The sequence below is a fragment of the Manis javanica genome, chromosome 3 (genome assembly GCF_040802235.1).
Source record: "Manis javanica isolate MJ-LG chromosome 3, MJ_LKY, whole genome shotgun sequence".
NCBI lineage: Eukaryota > Metazoa > Chordata > Mammalia > Pholidota > Manidae > Manis > Manis javanica.
The window spans coordinates 26,275,653-26,301,334 of NC_133158.1; the positions used below are offsets into that span (position 1 = coordinate 26,275,653).

The 25,682-nt window shown below is 38.7% G+C and overlaps 1 long non-coding RNA gene across 1 annotated transcript in view; it reads left to right on the top strand.

Annotated features, from left to right (window-relative positions):
- LOC108397543 (uncharacterized) overlaps positions 1-25,682 on the top strand; it is a 342,658-nt gene that overhangs the window by 40,375 nt on the left and 276,601 nt on the right. The gene's annotated exons all lie outside the window — the stretch shown is intronic.

Here is a 25,682-nt window from a genome sequence, read left to right on the forward strand (position 1 = left end):
TTGCTTTTTTATCCATTCTATTACTCTGTGTCTTTTGATTGGTGCATTAAGTCCATTTACATTTAGGGTGACTATTGAGAGAGATGTACTTATTGCCATTGCAGGGTTTATATTCGTGGTTACCAAAGGTTCAAGGTTAGCCTCTTTAGTATCTTACTGCCTCACTTAGCTCACTTATTGAGCTGTTATATACACTGTCTGGAGATTCTTTTCTTCTTTCCCTTCTTATTCCTCCTCCTCCATTCTTCATATGTTGTGTGTTTTGTTTCTGTGCTCTTTTTAGGTGTGCTCCCATCTAGAGCAGTCCCTGTAAGATTCCCTGTAGAGGTGGTTTGTGGGAAGCAAATTCCCTCAGCTTTTGCTTATCTGGGAATTGTTTAATCCCGCCATCATATTTAAATGATAGTCATGCTGAATACAGTATCCTTGGTTCAAGGCCCTTCTGTTTCATTGCATTAAATATATCATGCCATTCTCTTCTGGCCTGTAGGGTTTCTGTCGAGAAGTCTGATGTTAGCCTGATGGGTTTTCCTTTATAGGTGACCTTTTTCTCTCTAGCTGCCTTTAAAACTCTTTCCTTGTCCTTGATCCTTGCCATTTTAATTACTATGTGTCTTGGTGTTGTCCTCCTTGGATCCTTTCTGTTGGGAGTTCTGTGTAATTCCATGGTCTGTTCGATTATTTCCTCCCCCAGTTTGGGGAAGTTTTCAGCAATTATTTCTTCAAAGAGACTTTCTATCCCTTTTCCTCTTTCTTCTTCTTCTGGTATCCCTATAATACGAATATTATTCCTTTTGTATTGGTCACATATTTCTCTTAGTGTTGTTTCATTCCTGGAGATCCTTTTATCTCTCTCTATGTCAGCTTCTATACGTTCCTGTTCTCTGGCTTCTATTCCTTCAGTGGCCTCTTGCATCTTGTCCAATCTGCTTATAAATCCTTCCAGGGATTGTTTCACTTCTGTGATCTCCTTCCTGACATCTGTGATCTCCTTCCGGACTTCATCCCACTGCTCTTGCATTTTTCTCTGCATCTCATCCCACTACTCTTGCATTTTTCTCTGCATCTCATCCCATTGCTCTTGCATTTTTCTCTGCATCTCTGTCAGCATGTTCATGATTTTTATTTTGAATTCTTTTTCAGGAGGACTAGTTAGGTCTGTCTCCCTCTCAGGCGTTGTCTCTGTGATCTTTGTCTGCCTGTAGTTTTGCCTTTTCATGGTGATAGAGATAGTTTGCAGAGCTGGTACAAGTGACCGGTGGAAGAACTTCCCTTCTTGTTGGTTTGTGGCCTTCTCCTGGGAGAATAGTGACCTCTAGTGGCTTGTGCTGGGCAGCTGTGCTCAGACAGGGCTTCTGCTTCTTGCCCAGTTGCTATGGGGTTTATCTCCACTGTTGCTGTGGGCTTGGCCTGGCTGAGGCTGTTCCTCCAAAATGGTGGAGCCCCGTTGGAGGGGGAGCGGCCGGGAGGCTATTTATCTCCGTAAGGGGCCTCTGTGCTCCCTGCTGCCCAGTGGGTTAGAGTGCCCAGACATCCCCAGATTCCCTGCCGCTGGTCTAAGTGACCTGTCCTGCCCCTTTAAGACTTCCAAAAAGCACTCCCCTTCGCAAGGCGCTGGGTTCTTGCAGGTGTGGATGTGGTCTGGATGTTGTCCTGTGTCCTGTGGTCTCTATTTTAGGAAGATTTTTCTTTGTTATATTTTCATAGCTCTATGTGTTTTTGGGAGGAGATTTCCACTGCTCTACTCACGCCGCCATCCTAGGCCTTCTGTTTTTGATCACCCTGCCTGAAACGGGTTTTTTCCTGTTACTCATACCACCATTTTGACTAATGACTTATTTACATTAGATTCTTCCCTACCAGACTGTTAAGATGCCTGAAGGCAGGGGCTTTGCTTGGCTTCCTGCAGTATACCTGGTGGCCAGTGCATAGTACGCACTTGACATGTAGCTATTGAATGAAGATTTCATAGTTGTCTGCATGATGCTGGAGGAAGTTAACGCAAGGTGGAAGTGAGTTTTCTATCACTAGAATTTTCAAACACAGCACAGTCAGCCTTACGTTGTTTTAGAAGACTCCCATGTGCCACGTTCTGTGTTACGTGACTGTAGGGCTGAGTTATGCTCCTGAAGTGGGGCTTTACTGCGCATTGCCTTTTGCTTATAAATAGGATTCTGAAATTCTTTTCCCACACCCTGTCTTCTCTCCTACCAGCATACTCTCTCAGAGTTTCACCCTTATCCTTTCCCACTCATCCGCCACCAGCTTTCCTGCTAAAGAAAGCAAACATTGGTTCAGCACTTACGTGTGACCACCCTGCACGGCATGTTATATGTGCTGTCTTCCAAATCATCACCATCACCCTTCATGATTGAACCAGGTGTATTCCCCATTTATGGAATTCCTAGTTACAGTTTATTCCTGACAGCATTAAGCTGTGCCCAGGGATCTTGAAGAGAGCAGGAAGCCAGGAGAAAGCAAATATGGGCAAGAATGGGAATGGAGAGCAAGAGTCCCCATACACTGGCAGTCAGGATATAACTTATTGGAAACCGGTCAAGAAAGCATAAACCATCAATCCTAAATCCAGGAAGTGCAGCTTGACTCAGGAGCCCACCATTCCCAAGGACCAGGGTCAAAGACAAGCAGAGAGCTGCCAGTCAAGATGGGGGCCCCACCAAGGCCTCCTCTCCAAGAATCATGTGATACAGAGGTTTTAGTCATTTCCTGCAGGGCACCCTCCTATAGCTGGGGCCCCACAGCCTGTCCCACTCAAGGATGCAGTGAAAGTGGGGGTGAGGGACACCTGTTACAGAGGAGGCAGGTAGAGGATATGAACAGATTCTTCCTGGAGGGAGTGGGGTGGGGAATCAGTGGTAAAGGGATTGCAGATATGAACACATATTTAAAGGCATCTCCACCAGGGCTGTGCTTTGAAAAGGGAACAGAAACCTCCCAAATGTGAAGATAATGATTTTGCCAAGGCAACAGAAAGCTGAGAACTGCAAGTAAAGATTCATATTACAAAAAGGTGCTCAATTCTGGTGTAGGGTTTAATTATACTTGAGGTATTTCTGACTTGGTGGTGTGTGTGGGAGGCTCTGTCTTTCTCCCTTTTGCTGTTATTATCTCATGGGTCTACAGTTTCATTTTTCCCACCATGGGGCTCCTTCATCATCTCTCCAATCCCCCAAGTCCCTCTGGGAGGCCGTTGCTGGCAAAGCACTCAACCAGCAATAACCATTGCCTCCCAAGTCTATTAGTACTCAAATTCTTAACCATGGTTAATCATCAGGTTTAATTACATATTAATCATTTGCCAGATGGTGTGGGGGCAAGCTTCAGATATTCCTGAGGCTGAATTTGTGCAGCACAGATATGTTTGTTAGGAAATAAGTCTCCTGAAGGCATTTTTCTTATTGTATGTGGGAGCTGAAGAAAGTGGGAAGCGTGGTTGCATTTCAGGCTGCCTAGTGTGATCTCTCTTGATTGGTTTGCTCTTCTAAGCTGCTGGCATATTTTCAATACTGTATTTGGTATGGTCCATCTCTCAACCTTCCTGGATGTTCTCCATTTGTTTTGCTTGCTTTTTATGAATATTTTATACTCAAGTATTTACCAGTGCTTCTGGAGGTCAACGGCAACTCCATCAGTGGAGTTGCTTTCTCTGCATATCAGTTCATCAAGCAGTACTGAGCTCTCTGGACCAAGTCAAGGCCATGTTTCCTCCACTCAGACCCTTCCAGGACATCTCTTCTCACTCAGCAGAAATCCAGTCACCTGACCAAGACACAGAAGACCTTGCATTTTCTGGCCTCTGTTTCTGTCTCAGATTTCATGTTCTCAACAATCCCCTTTGCTTATTCCACTCCTGACATATTGGCCTCCTTGCTATTTCCATTAATTTTATGTTGCTGTATAATACATTACTACATGTCTAGCATCTCAGCCCTCTCCCTACCCCTGGCATTTATGTCACAGTTTTGTAGGTCAGAAATAGGGGCAGGCTCAGCTGTATTTTCTGCTTAGGTCTAAATCAGTTTGTCTGCTGGCTTGGGCTCTTATCTGAGACCTCTGGGCAGAAGTTTATTCTCAGATTTATTAGGTTATTGACAGAATTCAGTTCTCTGTGGTTGTAGGACTGAGGTCCCTGTTTCCTTGCTAGTAGTTGTTAGCTGAGGGCCACTCTCAGCTCCTGGGGGCCACCCATATTCCTAATAAAGCAATCCTTTCTGTCTCCAAGCCAGCAAGGGTACATTGGGTCCTTCTCATTATTTGAATCTAACTTCCCCTTCTTCAGCCAGCCAGAGAAAACTCTCTCCTTTTAAAGTTATCATGTGATTAGGTTAGGCCCACCCAGATAATCTTCTTAGTGAAAGGTTAACTGATTAGTAATCTTAATTACAGCTGCAAAATTCCTTTAACATGCATAATCGTGAGGGTAACACAGAGAAGCAGGCAGATTGTGGGTTCCTCTTAGAATTCTGCTTCCTATACCTATTCCTCAAACATGCTGCAATTTATCTCACCGCAGGCCCTTTGCACTTACTGTTTCCTACATCTAGAACTCCTTCCCAGAGGACGTCCTCCACAGATGGCTTACATAATTGACATATCATGTCATTACATGTTTATTTGTTTATTATTTCTCTTCCCCCACTGGAATAGAGGCTCCCTGAAGACTGGGGCCTTGCCTGCTTTATTCAGGGCTCACCATCAGTTCCTAAAATAACTTTGGCACTTAGTAGGTGCTCTATGTCTACAAATAAATGAATGCTAAATGAATATTTAGCTTCTCAACTCATCTTTTCCTCTTCCTTCTCTCTCCCAGTAAGATGTCTCTGAATTTTAGGATTTCCATAAAATGATCATTATAAACTGTTTTTCCCTCTGTCCATATAAGCGTGAGTGATGGAAGGAATCAGGAACTTCTGCTTTTCCACCCCATCTAAATATGCACAGAATTTAAAGAGGAAGACTCTTTTCCTCTGTTGATCTATCTTTCCTATATTTTACACATTTGTCTCTTCTTTGCCTGGCAGGTAATGTATGCATTCCCATCTTTATGCCCAAATCCAGGAGTGGAAAAGCTTTGAAGTTGTTTGACTGTAGCTTCCCATTCAATGAAAGACTCTAGTAAACTGGAATATTCTCTCTCTCCTGGCCAAAAATATTCCCTTGCCAAGAAACGTCCAGCTCAGGCTCACAGTGTCTGTGTCATTTTTTGGTACAGTTCACAGACAGATCTGTCTTTTTTGAACTAATTTAATATCTGCACCAGAGGCCCTAGAGGCACAAGGGCTGCATTAGGTGCACTGGTCTATGTTCTGGCTTATAGAGTCATTTTTAAACGTTTGAGCCTTCATTTAAAGGAGACTGCAGTAAAAAACTTACATTTCTGTTTCACAATATATATAAATCAAACCATTAAGCTATATGCCTTAAACTTATACAGTGATGTAAATCAATTATGTCTCAGTAAAACAGGGGGAAAAAACCCCATGGAATTCTTATTTCTCTTAGAAGTAGAAACTGGTAACTATGTGCTCTCATTTCCATATGGAAGTAATTAGGACTTTAGGGGAAGCCTCCCCTTTAGCTGGGGTGTGTGACTTCCATTTGCTGCAGTCTCCACATTTCCCTATTGTATCTCTACACATGAAGTCAGTGTTGATTGCTAATTACCATCACGCTTGTGCTGATGTATTTTAAAGTAAAGGAATATTTCTCTGTATCCCTTGTTTTTCCAAAAGTGGGAAAGTGATGATAGATCCACCCACCCTAACTTATACTTTCCCATTACTTTCTTGGCCCCTGAAGGGCTTTTGATTTTTGCAGTTTCTGCCCAGTGTGTCAGCTCTGTGAGGGAGAAGCAAGCCTGCCTTGTTTGTGGCAGCGGTGTCAGAGCCTGGAGCAGAAGAGATGATCAGTGTTTACAGATTGACTGAATGCCTGATGGCTAACGTCCGTGCACCTCTGACAGCACCTAATAACACCTGACTTCACTGTTGTCTTTTCATGTGTGACTGTCCTACAAATCTGCATGTTGTCTCTCCAACTAATTTCTTTAAAGCCAGAGACCGTACCTATATTCACTTTCTACTGCTGCTGTAACACCTTACCACAGGCTTGGACCCTTCAAACAGCAGAGACTTATTCTCACAGTTCTATAGGACAGAAGTCTGAAGTTAAGGCGTTGGCAGTGCCACATGCTCACTGGCAGTTCCAGCAGAGAGGAGCCTTCCTTACCCCTTCCAGCCTTTCACGGCTCCAGGCCTTCTTCGGCTTGTCGCGCCATCCCTCCAGTCTCTGCCTCTGTCTTCATACGGGTCTTCACAAGTCTTCCCCTGTGCCGGCAGGGGCTCTTCTCTTCTGTCTCTTATAAGAATGTGTCCTTGGATTAGAGCCCCCCTGGTATCCAGGAGGATCTCACCTCTAGACCCTTAATCACATCTGCAAAGATGCTCTTTCCAAACGAGCACATACATGGGTTCTGGGTGGACATATTTTTGGGGGCACCACTATTCAGTTCACCACAGTGTCACATGACAACTACTGTATTTGAAAAATATTGAGAACGTGCTGTTTATAAGGCTCTATGGTGGGCCCTGTATGGAGAGAGATACTAATTAAGCAAACAGGATCCTCCCTCTAGAAGGGAGAATAAGGATTATGTACAGGTTACTATTACATAATAACATTCATGAAGAGTACTCCCAGAGCCTACAAGGCACTCTGGGGTCTCAGAGGAGAAAGATACTGGGGCATCAGGGACAGGTTGCAGGAGGTGGAATTTAACTGTGCCCTAAAGAGGCATAGAATCCTGAAAGGTTGATGAGAACATTTCTGGTGTGGTGAGATGTATGAGAAGCCCAGAGATGAAAAAATACCACATGGAACAATTACTTATTTTGATGCAACATCCGATTATGCACCCCTAAGAGTGCCCTTTTGTGTATAGTAGGTGCTCAGCAAACATTTCACTGGCTAGAAGCACCCACTAAACCCCCATGCCCTTGGTGCCATGCTAGGTACTATACCAAATTGATAAATTAATAATTTTCTGAAAAATTGCAGCTCCTGATAGGGAGTTAGGATATGCAAATAACTGGTAGATTAATGACATTGACATTATGCATGTGGGGGTAATATTTGCTCTCAAAGCCTTCAGGGTGGCCTGCAGATTGGCCTTTTAATCTCGTAAGTAAGCAGTTCAGCCACAAGACTCTCCGGTTTTCACATTCTGAAATCTGATACTGTGAGCTGCTAATTATATGCTGATCCACTCAGAGCCCACTGATTCTTCATTGTTTCCAAATTTGATTAATGTTCCTGCCTTCATGCACCCTCCTGGTGGCCAGCATAGTGTCACAAATTACACCCACCAGTGGGTTTCAGGCAGCAAAGGAAATTTCTTTCCTAACAATGAGAAGTTCAAAGGAAATTCCCGAGAAAGCTACCTGATCATATCACAATGGCCATGCCACCCTGGAGTTGAGCAGGAATGAAGAAATGACTTCTCCTAGGGCAGGAGGAAGATAATGAAGTGCACTGGGCAAGCCAGTTTTAACAGAAACCATGGAGTAGCCCACTTGAGAGAAATGTTTGCAGTAAGTGCTAGCTGTCTGTGTTGAAAGTAATGATTCTGACCTATAGTGTATTTGTTAACACAAATTTAACTTCATTCCAATATTGCATTAATGTAGCTTTATTTTATTCCAGCTTGTATGGACTTACAGAATGTAACCATTTTAATAATTATGGATTCAATAACTTTATCGCATACCAATGATGAGCTTGTGTCATTGAATTCAGTGATCTAGTCCCTTCCCATAGAGGTAGAGTCTGAGGGTTTCCTGATGGCTTGGTACCCAAAAGGTCATCTCATCCAGCGAACCAGCTTGAATTCATCTCTCTCTGTCTCTACATCATGTGGCCTGGCAGTTGGCCAGATTCTATTCGTAGTGATAGGGAACTTTCTATCTGAGGAGAGAACAATTCTGTAGAATGGCCTTTGTTTTCTTTTTATTTGAACACCAACAACATACATTTAAAATACTTAACGGATTTTTTAGAACAAATATATGCAAATTAATCTGTGAGTATAAAAGGGCTCATCATGAAGCATGAAGTCTTTCTTCTGCCACCTGTCCTCAGGTGCTTTTCCCAGTGTATTGCTTGTGTATTTCCAGACCTATTCTTGCCTTTAGACGAATGTGTGCATGAATGTGTGTGTATACAGTCTCCCACCCCATTTTTAAGCACAAATGGGATCATACAGTTCACCCTGCTCTGTACCTTACTTTTTTTTAAAACATTAAATCTTGAAGATTATTCCAAATTAACACATATAGTTCTACTGCATTCATTTTTTGCATCTGTATAGTGTTCCACTTTATAACTTTGTTATCATTTGTAATAAGTTCTCTGTTAATGGCAATTCAGGGATTGTTCCAAAAAGATGTAATTTTTGAGTACCCCCCCTTGCCTTCATTTATGTTCTTGGGTCTCCTCCCATATTGACTCCCACCAATCCCAAGTCCCACTCTCTACAACACCTATTCATCCTTCAACCACCATAACCTTCTTGGAGAAGACTTCCCAAATTCCTTCCCGGGCTTCAGAGAGTGTTTTGCACACACCTCTCTTATAGCATATGGCACAGTTTAACTTTCCCTAGGATGTGTGCATGGGCCTGGCCTTCTGCCTCTGTTGGAAAATTGTAATCTTGGGCCAGGCTCTGTCTCTTAACTCAAGGGGCCCAGTACAGTCCTGGGTCACTTGAGGGCACAAGGGGCTACCCAGACCTATCCCTTTAGCAGGGGCTGTGGGAGGTAGAGGAAGTAGTTTGGTCATGAAAAATATCTATGACTAGACTCCATTGCTGTTTTAAGAAGATAATTGCTTAAATCTGTTCTAGATGTCATAGATAAGTTGTACATGACTGCTGTGCCTCAGAAGAACTTAGTGAAATGGGTTGAAGTATAGATACTGGGGCCTTTCCCAGAGAGGCTGGTTCAGTAGGCCAAGGACAGGTGTTGGCCATTTGTGTTTGTACCAAGTTCCCTGGGTGACTCTGATATGCAGAGCCTGGTGGGAGAACCTCTATTTTTTGTGGGCAAAAATATGAAGTGGAAGGAAGTGTTTTGACTCTCAAGTAGTTCATAGTCTAGTTGGGGAGACAGAGAAAATGGTAAAAAGGAATTAAGATTTCAACACAAAATATAAATACATGCTATCCAGTTCTTTGTGGGGAGAGATCCATGCAGGCTGGGTATTAGATAGGACTTCACAGAAAAAAAATGAAACTTCAGCTGGGCCTAGGAGGATGGGTACCCAGTTTATGGGGTTTTGTGGAATTGAGATGAGTTATTGGACAGATGCATTTATGGGTTTTGTAGTTGTCTGCTTTAAGTCATGGCTGCACCATGTACTGGTTGTGTGACCTTGGGCAAATAAATGCACATATCTAGGCCTCAGTTTCCATATTTGTTATATGGAAACAACAGTTCTCACCTTAGAAGCTTTTTTCTTGAAAATTAAAAGGGATTTATTTATGCAAAAATCTTGGTGTCTGTAAGCCCTTGATAAAGGTGCTCTTTAATAGTAAGTTAAACACAGACACAGAGTTTAGCCTAAATCCTTCTTTAAGTGAAGTCAGATGTGGCTTGTAGGGACTGAGGACTCAGCAGAAGGAGGGATCTGGGGGAGAAAGGAGTTGATGTACTTTGTGGGCTCCAGTGATTTTTCTGCTTTGAGGCTTTCAGCCATGACCAAGCACTGATTTAAACCCCAGGCCCAAAGGAGCCCACTTAGGCCTCTCTCTTCTGCTTTGTTTTCTGAGCAAGCCTGTGGGGCTCTGCAAGCTGGGAATCAGGCTAAAATCAGCTGCAAGTAAGGAATGGGACAACATTTCCCCCAAATCCTATTAAAATAAAACAAAGAAGTGGAATATGGATGAGAATTATTTTCCTTCTAAATCTTTGTGCCACAGTTTATCACATAATTTTGGATGAAGCTTTAGGATTGTGGGAACCAGAATTTTCTTTTACTCTGCTTGGCAACCCTGTATCCCTTCCCCAGCCAGCAACAACATTCCTTCTCTGCAAATGATCCGCTAACAGTATTCTTTGTGAGGTGTTACCATGTGCAGAAGCACTCTTGATATGTGTTGAGCTCACAGTCTCAGTGGCCAGAAATAGGTAACATGTATAGACAGGTTAAAGGGAAATAAGAGAAGGAAAGAATCAAAGCAAAAAAGTAAAAGAAAAAAGAGAAGGCAGAAGGGAAGAAGGAAAAAGTTGACAGGAAAAATTGGGTGAGAAAAGTAGGAAGGAAAGAAATACACAAGAAAGGAAGGAAAAGAAAGATGAGAGAGAAATTAGAAGCTTCTTATCCTTTCCTGCTTAGACGTCAGTTAAGCCAAGAGCTGTTTGGTCTACTGCCAGGCACAGCACTGTGCATGCCAACCTTTGTTTAATGAACGAAACACCATTTATTCCCAGGTCTCTGCTGACATCAATCAATAAGGTTGTTTCTCTTACCAAGGCACTACAGGGCGATAAGGGGAGATGTACAATCAGTGCTAACTAGTAGGAACAACTATTATTTTTGAACTTTAATGAGGTACCAGACAAGAAAGGCAGTTAATTTCTACCTAATGATCTAATGCAGTCATTGGAGTCATGCTGTGGGGTTGCATCGCTTTTATTGAACAATCTCTCAGTATTGTCTGACCATGTGTCTAGCACAAAGCCACTGATTTGATTCTGGGGCTGCAGAAAGACGTGGTTATGTAGTCATTTTATAGCATTCATTTTTCTGAACTATGGGGAGAGAATAGGAGAGAACAACTATTTATTTTTAAAGAGAAATCCAATTGGGTGAAGCCAATTTTTATGGAGCTTGGATATGAACAATAAAAACATAAGCATGTTATCGGTTTCTTATGCTGTTGTCTAGGGAATAACCCTAGGTCACTTTTCTGAGTAGTGACCCATTGTGAAAAGACAATATCTACTGCAATTTCCTTAATGCCATCAGTTATTCTGGGCATTGAAAGATACCTTTTTTATTGTCCATATATAATAAAACATACTGGATGACTCTCTAGATGAATGAACTTTTTTAAACAACTGTGACTTTCAGAATGCAAAGCCAGGATGGTAAGCAGCCTGCCTCTCCTCCTTGTATAGGCAGACATTTTTATTGATTGCTGCACATTTCCCATCATGTCCAGACACAACCTCAAAATTATTCTCAGTACAGCACTCCAGGCAGAACTACTAGGTGACTGGAGTTGTCATGTAAGATGAAGCCTTCTGCTATCCCTGATGTACATAATAAGAAAAAGTTACTTCTCTTTTTTTTCCCCCCTCTGGAAATGCTTAAGGATAAACAGGCTGGACTTTATATTTCCAGCTGAATCACTAAATGACTCATTGCTTGTTATGTCACTTTGAAAAGTGGATCATTTTAGAAGTTCCACTGGGGAATTTGACAAGATTGTGGAGGCAAGGCTTCGTTTGATTTTTTGAGCTTTTTTGCTCTACTCCAGACATTGATTGAAAATTGTGTATTTCAGGAGAGAACACAAATAAGTTGCACCATGTGAGAATCCAATCCTTTAAGGTGAGGAAGTTTTCTCTGATGGCAAGTCAACACCAAGTGACCCTGAATGCTCATGTCTATATGTTTGATTTCCTCCTTCCTTGTATCCAGCAAAGGCAGGCAAATGACGACTCCAAACAAAATAATATGATAGGAAAGGATATTAGGCTATAGTTTTCAAACTTGAGAAGTGAAATAGTTTCATTAAAAATGTATTTTTCATAGAATGAGAAAATCACAGTCATCATCTTTGGTTGACAAGATTATTAGATTCTTCAGGATTGTTTGAATTTGTTTCACAACTGACACAACACAAATGGCAGCAGAACTTTTTGAAAAAAGGAAGCAATTTCAAAATCCAATATTGCAAGAAAAAGAAAATGAATTGGCCTTGTCTGTTAGTGTACAATAGCCCTAAAAATATACAACTGCAATTTCATGGCTGACCTGTGCTGTAATTTACTTCTGGTGGTTCATTTACTGAAATTTTAATTCTCAGGACTCTCTATTTGGCTAAGAATGGTATATATGTGAAAACAGTTACATTGCCTCTCTTGGTAAGGAAAAAAAAGACTGTGTGATGGATATAACTTTAATTTCTGTGATGTAGTAGAGGCGAGCCAAGTCTTTCGAATGCTTGAATCCTGGCTGTGCAGCCTGAGCAAGTTATCAAACTTCTCTGGACCTTAGTTTCTTCATGTATAACTAGAGAATCATACTTGTCTTATAGGTATTAGGAGAAGGAGATGTGAGTTAATGCATGTGGAGTGCCTAGCACAGAGCCTGATACATTGGAAAGGCTCAGTAAGTTTTATCTGTTGTTTTTTTTATGGCTTTGAGTGGTAGTGTTCTTTCTGGTTTAGATAGTACTTAGAAAAATGATCTCAGAGTTGCAAAATGGAAAAGCTTCCCAAATCACTTTCCTGTGTTTATATTTTAAGTTTTTGCATACAGCATTTTTTTCCCACACTTCTTCTGGTAGATTATAAAAATGGCCCAATTCTTCCCTCCCTCTAGCCATATACTTTGTCATGTGACCTTAAAGGTTTTCCTATCAAAAAGGGGTCCTATGCCCTGGATCCTGCACTCTAGTGCTCCAACTGTCCTGCTAGGGAAGTGCTGAAGTGGCATGCCATGGGGCTCCTTGGCTCACACTTGCTTCAGCTCTAGCCGTCCTGCTATGGTGGCCCCAGTGCAATGTGCTCTGAGACCCCCTCACCTGTACCCACTCCATTCCAGCTGTTCTGAGAGAACAGCCCAGGTGCAGTGTGCCCAGGACCCGGGCCTATGCCCATTCCAGCCCCAGGTATCAAGCCAAAGCCACCAGGCACATGCAGTTTACGCAGGGAATGCTGCTCCACAAGGCCACTCCTTCAAGACAAGGAGAGGAAGCTATTCCAATTAAGTCATAGAAACACAAAATCAAACAAAATGAAGAGAGAGAGGAATATATTCTAAACAAAAGATCAAGATAAAACCCCAGAAAAACAGTAATGAGATGAAGTGATTTACTTGATAAAGAGTTGAAAGTAATGGTCATAAAGATGCTAACCAAATCTGGAGGAAGAATGAAGGAACACAGTGAGAACTTCAAAAGTTAGAAAATGTAAGAAAGAACCAGTCAGAGCTGAAGAATACAATAACTAAAATGAAAAATACACTAGAGAAAATCAACAACAGAACAGATGATACAGAAGAATGGACCAGCAATCTGGAAGACAGTATAGTGGAAATCACCCAATCATAACAGCAAAAATGATTTTAAAAAATGAGGATAGTTTAAGGGACATCTGAGACAGCATCAAACAGGATAAAATTCACTTATAGGGGTTCTAGAAGGAGAAGAGAAAAGAAAGGGCCAGAAAATTTATTTGAAGAAATAAGGATGGAAAACTTCCCTAACCTGGAGAAGGAAACAAACCTCCAGGCCTGGAAAGCACAGAGACTTCTAAACAAGGTGAATCCAAAGATCCATATCAAGGTATATTATGATTAAAGTGGCAAAAGTTGAAGATAAAGAGAGAATCTAAAAGGCAATAAGAGAAAAAAAAAGTAGCAAATATTAAGAAACATAAAGGAGAAATAGTAAGACAATAATAGGGGATTTTAATACCCTAATTACGTTAATAAAGATATCATCCAAACAGAAAATCCATTAAGAAACATTGACCTTAAATGACACATTACACTAGATGGAGTTAATAGATACATACAGAACATTTTATCCCCAAAGTGCAGAACACACATTATTTTCAAGTGCACATGGAATATTCTCCATAACAACTCTGATATTAGGCCATAAAAAAACCCTCAATAAATTCAAGAAAATTGAAATCTCATCAAACATTTTTTCTGACCACCATGGTATAAAAACTAGAAATCTATTACAAGAAGACAACTGGAAAAAAACACAATCAATACTAAACAGTGTTATAAAACTAGTGGGTCAATGAAGAAAACAAAGAGTAAAGAAAAAAATACCTTGAGACAAAAAATTGGCAACCCAATTTCCAAAATATATGGGGTGGAGCAAAAGCAGTTCTAAGAGGGAAGTTCATAGTGATACAGGCCTACCTCAAGAAACAAAAAATACCTAAGTAAACAATCTAACATTAGAATTAGATTTAGAAATTAGAGAAAGAAGAAAAACTAAGCCCAAAGTTAGGAGAGGGAAGGAAATAAAAATTAGAGTGGAAATAGAGACTAAAAAAACAATAGAAAAGATCAGTGAACTAAAATCTGGTTCTTTGAAAAGACAAACAAAATTGATACATCTCTAACCAAACTAATTAAGAAAAAAAGAAAGCAGGCCCAAATAAAATAAAATCAGAAATGTTGGAGGAGAAGTAATAACTGGCACCACAGGAATGCAAAGGATTATAAAACATTAATATAAACAATTATAAATTATGCTCCAAGATTTGGAAAATCTAGAAGAAATGGATAAATTCTTATAAACACCCAAGCTTCCAAGATTGAATCATGAAGAAATAGAAAATCTAAATAGACTCATTCCAAATAATTGAATCAGTAATGAAAAACCTCCTAAAAAACAAAGGTCTTAGATCAGATAGCTTCACAGGAGAATTCTCCCAAGCATTTGAAGAAGAGTTAGTACCTATGTTACTCAAATTATTACAAAAAATTGAAGATGGAATAATGCTTCCGAATTCATTTTACAAGGCTAACATTACCCTGATACTAAAATCAGACAGACACCACAAAAAAGAATTACAGGCCAATATGCATGACGAACATAAATGCAAAAGTCCTTAACAAAATATTAGCAAACTGAATTCAACAGTACATTAAAAGGATCACACACCGCAATCAAGTGGGATTTATTCCCAGAATGAAATGATGGTTTATGTCTGCAAGTCAATCATTGTGATATACCACGTTATCAAAGAGAAGGATAAAAGTTGTATGATATCTCAGTAGAAGCAGAAAAAACAGTCGACAAAATTCAACATCCATTTATGTTAAAGACTTTCAACAAAGTGGGTAAAGAGAGAATATACCTCAACTTAATAATGGCCATATATGACAAACCCACAGCTAATATCATACTAAATGGTGGAAAGCTGAAAGTTTTCCTCTAAGATCAGAAACTAGACAAGGGCCTACTCTCACTATTTTTTCAACATAATAATGGAATGTTAGCTAGCCACAACAATTAGCTAAGGAAAAGAAATAAAATGTATCCAAATGGGTAAGTAAGAAGTAAAGTTGTCACTTTGCAGATGACATGATACTATATACAGAATACCCTAAAGACTCCACCAAAAAACTATTAGAACTAATAAATGAATTCAGTAAAGTCACAGGATAGAAAATTAGCATACAGAAATTGGTTGCATTTCTATATACTAATAGCTATCAGAAAAAATTAGGAGAAGAATCTCAGTTATAATTGCATCAAAAAGAATAAATTTAGGTGTATTTATTCCTAGGAATAAAATCTATTTATTATTCCTATTAGGAATAAATAATATTTATTTATTAGGTAAATAAATAATATTAATTGATTCCTAGGAATATTAAAAATAAATGTTTATTATTTCTAGGAATAATTCTTAGCAATAACTTTAACCAAGGAGGTGGAAGACCTATGCTCTGAAAACTAAAAAACACTAATGAATGAAATTGAAGGCACCACAAATAGATGGAAAGAGATTTTATGGATCAGAAGAATTAATATTGTTAAAATGTTCATACTGCTCACAGCAGTCTACACATTCAGTGCAATCCCCACCAAAATACCAATGACATTTTTCAAAGAACTAAGCAATCCTAAAATTTGTATGGAACCATAAAAGACTCCAGATAGCCAAGGAATCTTGAGAAAGAAGGACAAAGCTAGAGGTATCATGCTCCCTATTTCCAACTGTACCACAAAACTATAGTAATCAGAACAGTATGTTCTGACATAGACCAATGTCAATAAAAACAGACACATTGACAATGGAAATAGATTAGAATAGAGGGTCCAGAAAGAAACCCACACATATTGGTCCATTGATCCATGACAAAGGAGTCAAACATACACAATGGAGAAAAGACAGTCTCTTTAATAAATGGTGTTGGGAAAACTGGAAAGCTACATGCAAAAGAATGAAACTGGACCATTGTCTTATACCATATACAAAAATAAATTCAAATCGATTAAAGGCTTGAATGTAACAACCGAAGCCATGGAACTTCTAGAAGAAAACATAAGCAGTAGATGCCTGGAAATGGGCACTAGCAATACTTTTTTGGATCAGTTTCTGAGGTAAGGGAAACAAGAGCTAAAATAAACAAAAGGGATTACATCAAAATAAAAAGCTTTTGCATAGTGAAGGAAAACGAAAAGGTAACCTACTGACTGGGATAAGATGTTTGTAAATCATATATCTTAATAAGGGGTAAATAACCAAAATATATAAAGAATTTATACAATTTAATATAAAAAAACCTCAATCAAAAAATGGGCAGAGTTGAATAGACAATTTTCCAAAGAAGATAAACAGATGGCCAACAGGCATGATGAAAAGATGCTCACCACCACTAATCATCAGAGAAATGTGTATCAAAACCACAATAAGATATCCCCTCATACCTGTTAGACTGGCTATTATAAAAAAGACAAGTGACATTGTTGGTGAGGATGTGGAGAAAAGGAAACCTCATACACCTTTGGTGGAAATGTAAATTTGGGCAGCCACTATAGAAAACAGTATGAAAATGCCAAAAAAAAAAAAAAAATAGAACAACCATATGATCCTACAATTCCGTATCTGAGTATTCAAAGAAAATGAAAACACCAATTCAAAGAGATATATGCACGCTTAAGTTCACTACAGCAGTACAATAGCCAAGATATGGAAGCAACCTAAATGTCCATTGAGAGATGAGTGGATAAAGGCAAAGTAGTACATATATACAATGGAATACTATTCAGCCATAAGAAAGAATGGAATCTTACCACTTGCGACAACATGGATGGACTAGAGGGTATTATGCTAAGTGAAATAAGTTAGACACAAAAAGACAAGTATCATATGATTTCATTAATATGTGGAATTTAAAAAACAAAACAGATGAACTAATCAAAGACAAACAGACTTATATATTCAGGAAACAAACTATTGGTTATCTGGAGGGCAAGTAAAATGGGTGAAGGGAGTTAAGAGGTAGAAACTTCCAGTTATAAATAAGTCTTGGGCATGTGATGTACAGCATAGAGAGTATATTCAGTAATATTGTAGTAACTTTGGTGATAGACCATAAGCAGACATTGCAGGGATCATTTCATAAAAATATCAAATCACCATGATGTTCACCTGAAACTAATGGGTATTGTAAGTCAATTATACTTCAGTAAAAATTTAAATAAAAACAAGGGACTCTTTGTGCATGGGGGTGACTGGAGCACTTTGTCTCTGGGGCTATAGTTTAAGGATGGGGGCATGGGGAGCTGAGCCTCTATATTTCTAAGAAGCTTCCAGGTGATGCCATGCTGCTGGTTCTTATTCACCCCCTGAGAAGTAAGGATCTAGTTGATCTTTGTCATGTGACATTGTGGGTCTAGGTTTGCCAGCTCTTTGGACTTTCTCAGGAAAACTACTAAATGTCTGTTTTATGTAAAATATGCTGATTTTTCATAGTGGTAGCTAATGTTTGCAAAGATAGTTATAAAATGGAAAAACTCTCTTTGACTTCTTCATGGAATTATGAACATGAACTATTTTGATTCCACATGCTAAGACATTACCCTGCTGACTTCACCATACTTTGGGTTTTGCATTTAATGGGTTTGCCCTTGTGGTTATATGTTTTGCATTTCCCTAAATAGATTTTAAGCTTCTTAGGGACATGGATGGGATCTTCTTATTTTTCCATCTGCTAAAATATGTGGCAGAATGTTTCATACCCAGTGGGAGGTCAATAGATACTGGTGAACTAACTAATAGAGATAAATGATACATTTCATAGAGCTGGAATGGTTTTTTGTGTATTATCAGTAGGAGTTTTATTTTGGAATGCGCGAACAGAAAGAGTTGCTTAATTTTATTAATAATCCTAATTTTTCAAAAACATGCTAATAGCTTCAGGAATTCTTGATCTGCATGGGAAAAAGCTTCATATACCAAGGTGGTTATGATACCATGGTTATTGGGCTGTGGGGGAGGAAGGACAGGGCTGAGACTGTGAAAGCAGTTGAGTACTTAAAAAAGAAAGTAAAAGCTCAGTGAAAGTTCCAAAATCCTTAATGATTTATGAGCCAATCCTGAGGGATAAACATGAAGATTTTTCTCATAAAAACTAGTGGTATTGAAGATGACACAGCAGAGCAGAAGCCAGAGAGGCGAAGGAATCTTACTTCAGGATTTTGAATTGGAGAGCCAACCTTGGGCAGATGACATTATGAACTTGTCAGACCCAGAAGGATTACATCTGAAAACCATCAACCCTTCACTTAAGGAGCAACATCCCTTTATACATGTATGGCACTCTAGAGTTTACTAACTGCTGTATTAGCTAAACTGACCTTTGTAACAGTTCTGGTAGGTTAGTGTGGAAGATAGTGTCAAGAAAATTATCCAAACCTTGAAAACCGGCCAAAGGGAGGATGGTTTTCTTTCACTACAGCACATTGTCTAGCAAATCCTCCAGAAATTATCTAAGTCTATAAGGGAGTGGATTGTCTATTGACTAGACCGGAGGTCAGGAAACTTCTGTGGAGCACTAGATGGTAAATATTCAAGGCTTTGCAGAACATGCATATTATCTGTTGACTATTCTTCCTCTCCTTTTTTTCATTTTGGTAGTTTTTTGCATTGTATAAAAACAGGCTGTGGGCTGGATTTGACCCATGGGCAGTAGTTTGTCTTGCCAGCTCCTAAAGTAGGTTATTTTACAGCTCTGTATGAGTAGAAGTTAACTTGTAAAAAATGAATAGCATTGCAAATGGTCTTGTGTGAGAGGAATGTAAATAATCCCTCTCCATAGGAATGCAAATAAATTTTGTCCAGGAGAGATGCAATTGATTTCTATGTGGTAGAAATGATAGTCCCCAGTATTGCCATTTGTTGCCTTGTAGAATGTTACCTAGTTTTGCATCTATGTGCAAACTTCTTTTTTGCATTCCTCTGACTGACTAAATACATCTCTGTTCCTCATATTCTCCTTTGAACCAGTCATAGTATCTTACTGGCTCTATCAGTCACTGATGGTTGAATAAAGTCTTTAACACATGTGCATTTTATATTTGCATGAGTATCATATTTTAACTGTTTGCAGTTAATATCCTATAGCAGTAATATTATCCTTTTCAATGGATTGGAAAACTGACTAAGTGATTAAGGGATTTTCCCAAGTTAAACCAGTATATGGCCCAACTTGGATACGTCTTTGGATTCTTAGTGAAGAAGAGGAAAAAAAAATCCTGACATTTTGTGTTCATTCTAGCTCTGACCTACCTGGAGAAATTAATTTTCCTCATACTGAGAAAAGAAAACATTTCTAAAAGAAAAGGATTTGTATTTCTTGAAAAGGAAGGTTTGCATTTTAAATAGGCCTTGCATCTCAAGATAAACCATGAATCAGGAACTTTCTGATAGCAGCCATGAAATATCAGGACATCCGTAAACAATAGTATTCATGGCATGATAGCAGATTCCTCAAAAGCCTGCATCCTTTAATAGATACACCATGAAAAACAGGGAGGTCCTATATTTTTTATCCAAGACAAAATCTTACATTGTATGTCAAAACTGATCTATATATTTTCTAATCTGAATTGTGATTGCCGTGTGGTAGGGTAAGCAATTTTTATATCATTCATTTTCTGTATTCTGTGAGCTCCTTTAAAAAAACTTCCTCCTTTATATGCAAGTATGAACTCTTTCTCACACCACAGAATTATCTATGAATTTAAAAAATTCTAGTCTAGTTGTCTATTGCACTATTCTATCCATCAGCCAGCCTTGGATTTAAATTTATAGCAAAGTTACAAAAACTCCAAGAGGAAGTACACCAGAATCAGAGATGAATGGCTCTATTCAGAACAAGTAAACATAACAAACCAAAATGATTCAGTAATATCCCTTTTGGGCAGATGCTTGGATGTTGATTTGTTTTCAGGGTATCAGTGATTTGCTCATCTTCTATATCGTTTTATTCTAACGTTAGATGTAGAGTGAGAGTACTATCTGTGACCTTCAGTGGCAAAACTGGCTGTGGGCCAATAGTGTTGGACCCCCAAAAACCAAAACTGATAAGACCAAATTCATAGGTAGGGTTGTTTGTATATTTAGGGATCCATCCATGTTGGATACTGCAAATGTCAGCCTTGTGATGTGTTACAGTGAAACTTTGGGCATATCTGAGGTTTGAATTGGCAGGTATTGATAGACATGGAAACTGTGGTGGGTTTATTGGTCTAGGCCAACTTTTGAGCCATCTTGCTGAGACCAGATAGTCACTGACCTGAGAGTTCTGGGTTTTCCTCTGTAGCCAACACCACACAGCTAGACCTAATAGCTACATACCTTTGATTTTACGGCTCCTCTCTCCATGTCTGAGGTTGAAGGAAACATGACACCACAGTGTGTCAGTTCTGTCTTTCTGAGGTATACTGAAGGAGGGAGATGATCCAGTGCATAGGAGTAGAGGAGTTAATTGCCTAAGGAGAGAATGTTGGCTTTTGAAGGAATGGGCAACATAGGTAAATTTTCTCTCCTTTCTTCCTCTCTCATAGACTGCTTAAAGCATTGTTTATCCATAGAGCCTGTCTTACATGTCCACATGGCTGAGTGACAAGCAACTGCCATACCTTTTTATGGGTCACTGTGAAGCAATGACTAGAATGGTAATCTATCACCTTGATTGTTTCATCTTTCCCTATTTCACATCTTTTTGCCTTATTTTTACTGTCTTGGGACTGTGCCTACAAATAACCATCAGCACTTAATCATTGCCTCAGGCTCTGTTTTATAGCGAACTCTGTTGAAGACAAATTCCTTCTTGCACATATCTGGTGCTCTTTCTCAGGACTTCAGGCTTTAATGGCCAATTTGATTTTAAGCAAGAAAAAAGCTGAACACAAAACTAAGAATACTCTTTTTATTGATTATAATTAAGTTTAGTCCAAGTAACAGCAACACCAAAACAAAAATAAGATGGATTAAACAAGGTAGAAATTTATTTCTCTTCCATATTAAAGTCTGGTGTTACACAGGGAAGGCTGGCATAGTGGTTCTTCTCCATGCAGTTCTCAGAAATGTAGTCTTTCCCTCTCACTGTATATTCTTCATTAGGGCATGGATTACAGCCTGTTCTCCAGGCAGCATTTGCTTCCAAAGTAGCAGTATGAGGCAAAGAAAAAGAGAAGAAAGGTAAAGTTGTGCACCAAAAGTTTTTTGAGAAAATTCCTGGAAGCTGCCTCAGTACATTTCTGTTTAGATTTCATTGGCCAGAATCTAGTTCTACAACATGCAATCTAGCAGCTATGACTTGCTATAAGAAAGGCTGGGACAGGTTATATTTTTTCTGGGTGACCATGTATTAAGAAGTTTTTTTTTTAAGGAGGAGAAAGTGACTGTTAAAAAACAACCAGAAGTTTTTCACATACCCCTGTATCAATCCCATTCTGTTTTCCTAACTCTCTAGGATGTATATAACAGTGGTGGATATTTTCAGAAGGTGGTTTATGGGATACAAATTAGGGCAGATTTGTTTTGCATGTCCTGGTAAATTGAATATTGAAATATGTGCATGTATCTGTGTGTGTATGTGTATGTATGTAGAGCTTTTTTCTCCAAAAGAGTGATACGCATATCTTCATGTCTTAAAACATTGTAAAATGTTATCTATACTGCTCCTTTCTTACTATGTCTTTTCCTCCTCTGCTTATTCATACCTTTCCACAATTGCATGCTGATAAACAAAGAATGTCAGGTATAAATCAATGGATATTTTTAGTAGAAAAGAGAATAAAGAAAAATTTAACACTTGCCTAATTCTTGTTAGTGTACATATTTGATGAGCCATTGCCATGTGACATTGCATAACAAATTGCTTCAAACTCTGTGGTTTAAAAGAAAAACATACTAGTTATTTATTGTTGCATAACAATATTGTCACAAACTTACCAGCTTAAACTATGTTTATTATCTCATAACTTCTTGGCTCAGGAATCTGAGCACCTGTTAAATGGGTCCTCTGCTGCAGGGTTTCTCATGAGGCTGCAATCAAGAAAGTTGGCCAGGGCTGCAGTCTCACCTGAAAGACTAATTAGGGAAAGATCTACTTCCAGGCTTATGTGAATATTGATAGGATTCCATTCTTTGATGCTTGTTGGACTGACATGTTCATTTCCTTACTGGCTGTTGAGCCAGAGGCTGCCCTTGTTTCTCTGCCCCAACATGCATGCAGCTTCCTTCCCAAAGCATGCAAGTGGAGAAAGCAATAAAAAGCCTGCTAGCAATATGGATGTTTCAATCTTATTAACATAACCACAAAGTGCCCTTCTATCACTTTTGCTATATTCTGTTGGTTGAAAGCAAGTCATAGTCCTGCCCACACTCAATGGGAGGGGATTACACAGGGGTGTGAACACCAGGAAATGGGGATCATTGGGCTTTATTGTAGAGTCTGTCCACTACAAACAAATTTGTTTTCACAGATCTGTGGTTGAGTGGGATTGGGAGGCTCTGTTTCTCATTGTAGCCTGCAGAATTTGAGCTGCTCGTGTGTAACGCCCTCTTTGGGGAATGTTCTACAGCTGAGGAATTTTCTTCTCACAGTGGTGGCAGAGGTCCAAGAGAACAAGCTGAACCACACATGTATTTCAAATTTCTGTTTACATCACATTTAGTAATATCCCATTGTCCAAAGCAAGTCATATGGCTCAGTCCAAAGTCAAGGCATAGAAAAATGTACCCAACTTTGGTGAAAGATATGCAAAGTGTGAGTCTACATGGAGGGAGAAATTCAGTCCAAAAATTCAAGACAACTGTATGAAAACACAAAGAAGCAGTATTATTTTGGTGGAAGTGGCCTGTGACTCATTCTACATATTGTAAGTGAACGTGTTTTGACAACTTGAGTTATTTGAGACAGAGGAGTTATTTATCAATAGATAAGTGTGTTTTCTATTTGTCAATAGATGGTGTGGTTGGAAAATGGTGTTCAGGGCCGAGTACTGGCATACCACTTATCATACTGGCACACAGAGGTGTGCAAAATATGTATCAAATCTGCCATACCATGCTCTTCTGTAGAGCTTGCAAACTAAAAGGGGTTTGTACACTTTTAATGGTTGAAAAACAAAGGAATAGTAGTCATGATAGAGGAAAGTTATATGAAATTCAGGTTTCTGTGTTCATAAATAGTTTTATTTGAACACAGCCAAGCTCATCATTTACATATTTGGCACCTTTCACACTCTACTAGCTCTGTTGAATAGTTGCAACAGACATTATATGACCTGAAAAGTCTCACATATTTACTGTCTGGTTCTTTATAGGAAAGGTGTGCTGACTCCAATACCAAATACAGAAATACCACATGTACATATAAAAGTATGTATATATGTGTATGTATATAAGTGAAATGAGCTTAGTAGCATTTAATTAGAATTTAGAGGTGTAAGAGAAATTGAAGATCATCTTTCAAGTACAGCTCTTACTTTAGAAATGTAAAGACAGGTTTAGGTAGCTAAAGAAACTTGCTGAAGTCATACATTACGTTAATGGTGAAACTAAGAGTATAACATCTATTTCCCATTTTTAAATCTTTTCTTCTGCACTGTACTGTCACCCAGCATTTTTCTCTGATGTCTATTTATAAAAATGAATTTAAAATGGGACAGGTCAAAAGGTCACATCATCTCATTTACATTTGCCACTCAATTTATTTTCATTAATATTGTGATCTTTTTTGATTAATGTGACTAATGGTCCCCACAAGGCTGGGAAATGTATCAATTATGGGGTTAATTAATGTTGCTGTTTGAACTCAGAATGGGATCATATTAATCGAATATATCTATTTGATGGGGGTTTAGTTAATTAGGTTCTGAAAACTTCTTCTGATAAATTCTACTCGATGCTAATGAACCCCATGGATCACCTTATTAAGCTCTAACTATTGCTACCTTTTCCCCTGCACTATTAAGCCATGTTTAATTTGTTCATATAGTTCTCACAGTCAATAACAAGGCCTTTATTTTTACACCATGTAATTGGGGTGAGGAATATCCACTTCTTTCAGTGCAGTGCCTGTATAATGAATGTCATGGAAGAAGATGCTTAGCTAGAGCATTGCTAAGCACTAAAAGGAAAAAAATCAAATTGGCATTAATGAAATGTGGGAGTAATGTAAAACTAAAAATGGTATTTACTGAAAAATCAATACAGCTTTAAGTTTAAAAATGTTTGCCATAAAGTAGCACAGGGATAGAAATGACAAGTTTTAAACATTACTTCTTAGGCATCCTTTTAAAAATAAATATATGTTTCTTTAGTGAGGCTTAATTTACATGCAGTAAAATTTGCAGATCTTAAGTATACAGTTTGATGAGTTGTGAAAAAGATGTGCCCAGGTAACCGTGGCTCCAATCAAGACAGAGAACATTGCCAGCATTGCAGAATATTTTCTTGTGCTTCTCTTTCCAAACAATACCCCACCCGACCCAGAGGAAACCATTTTCTGACTTTTACAACCAGAGATTAGTTTTTACTTTTTGAACTTTGTATAAATGAAATCTTATGGAATGAACTTTATTTATTCTGACTTCCTTGATTCAACATTTTTTGAGATTCATCCCTATTGTTGTATCAAATTTTTTCTGAATAGTATTCTGATATATGAATGTGCCACAGTTTGCTTATCCATTCTCCTCTGGATATTTAGATTTCCTCCCCCTAGGTTTTAGCTTTTATGAATGCAGTTGTTACAAATGTTCTTGTATAAATCTTTTTGTGGGTATATACTTAGGAGTGAAATTGTTAGATCATAGATAGGGTAGATATATATTTAACATTATTCAAAATTGCCAACAGTTTTCCAAAGTGCTTATACAACATTTGGTATTTCCAATTTTACATTTTAGCCATTCAAGTGGGTGTGTAGGGGTGTCTCATTTATATGAAGTTCATGGAAGAAAAAACTAATCTCTGGTGCTAAAAATCAGAAAGTGGTTGCCTTTGGGTCAGGGTGGGATATTGTTTGGAAAGAGAGCCAGAAGAAAATATTATATTTAACTTGCCATCTTCTGATGACAAATGATGTTGAACACTTTTTTGTGTGCTTATTGGCCATTTGTATATATTCCGTTGTGATGTCCCTGTCCAATTTTTGTTTGCTTCTCCTGCTTCTCCTCTTTCTCCTTGTTCTTAAATACTGGGTAATCTTTTAATTCTTGATTTTTAGAAGTTTAAATATTCTGAATATGAGCCTTTTGTCAGATACATGTATGGCTAATATTTTCTCGCATTCTGTGGCTAGCCTTTCCATTTTCTTAATGGTCTCTTTAATGGTAGGCGAAAGTCTTTAATTTTGAAGTTGAATTTATCATTTTTTAA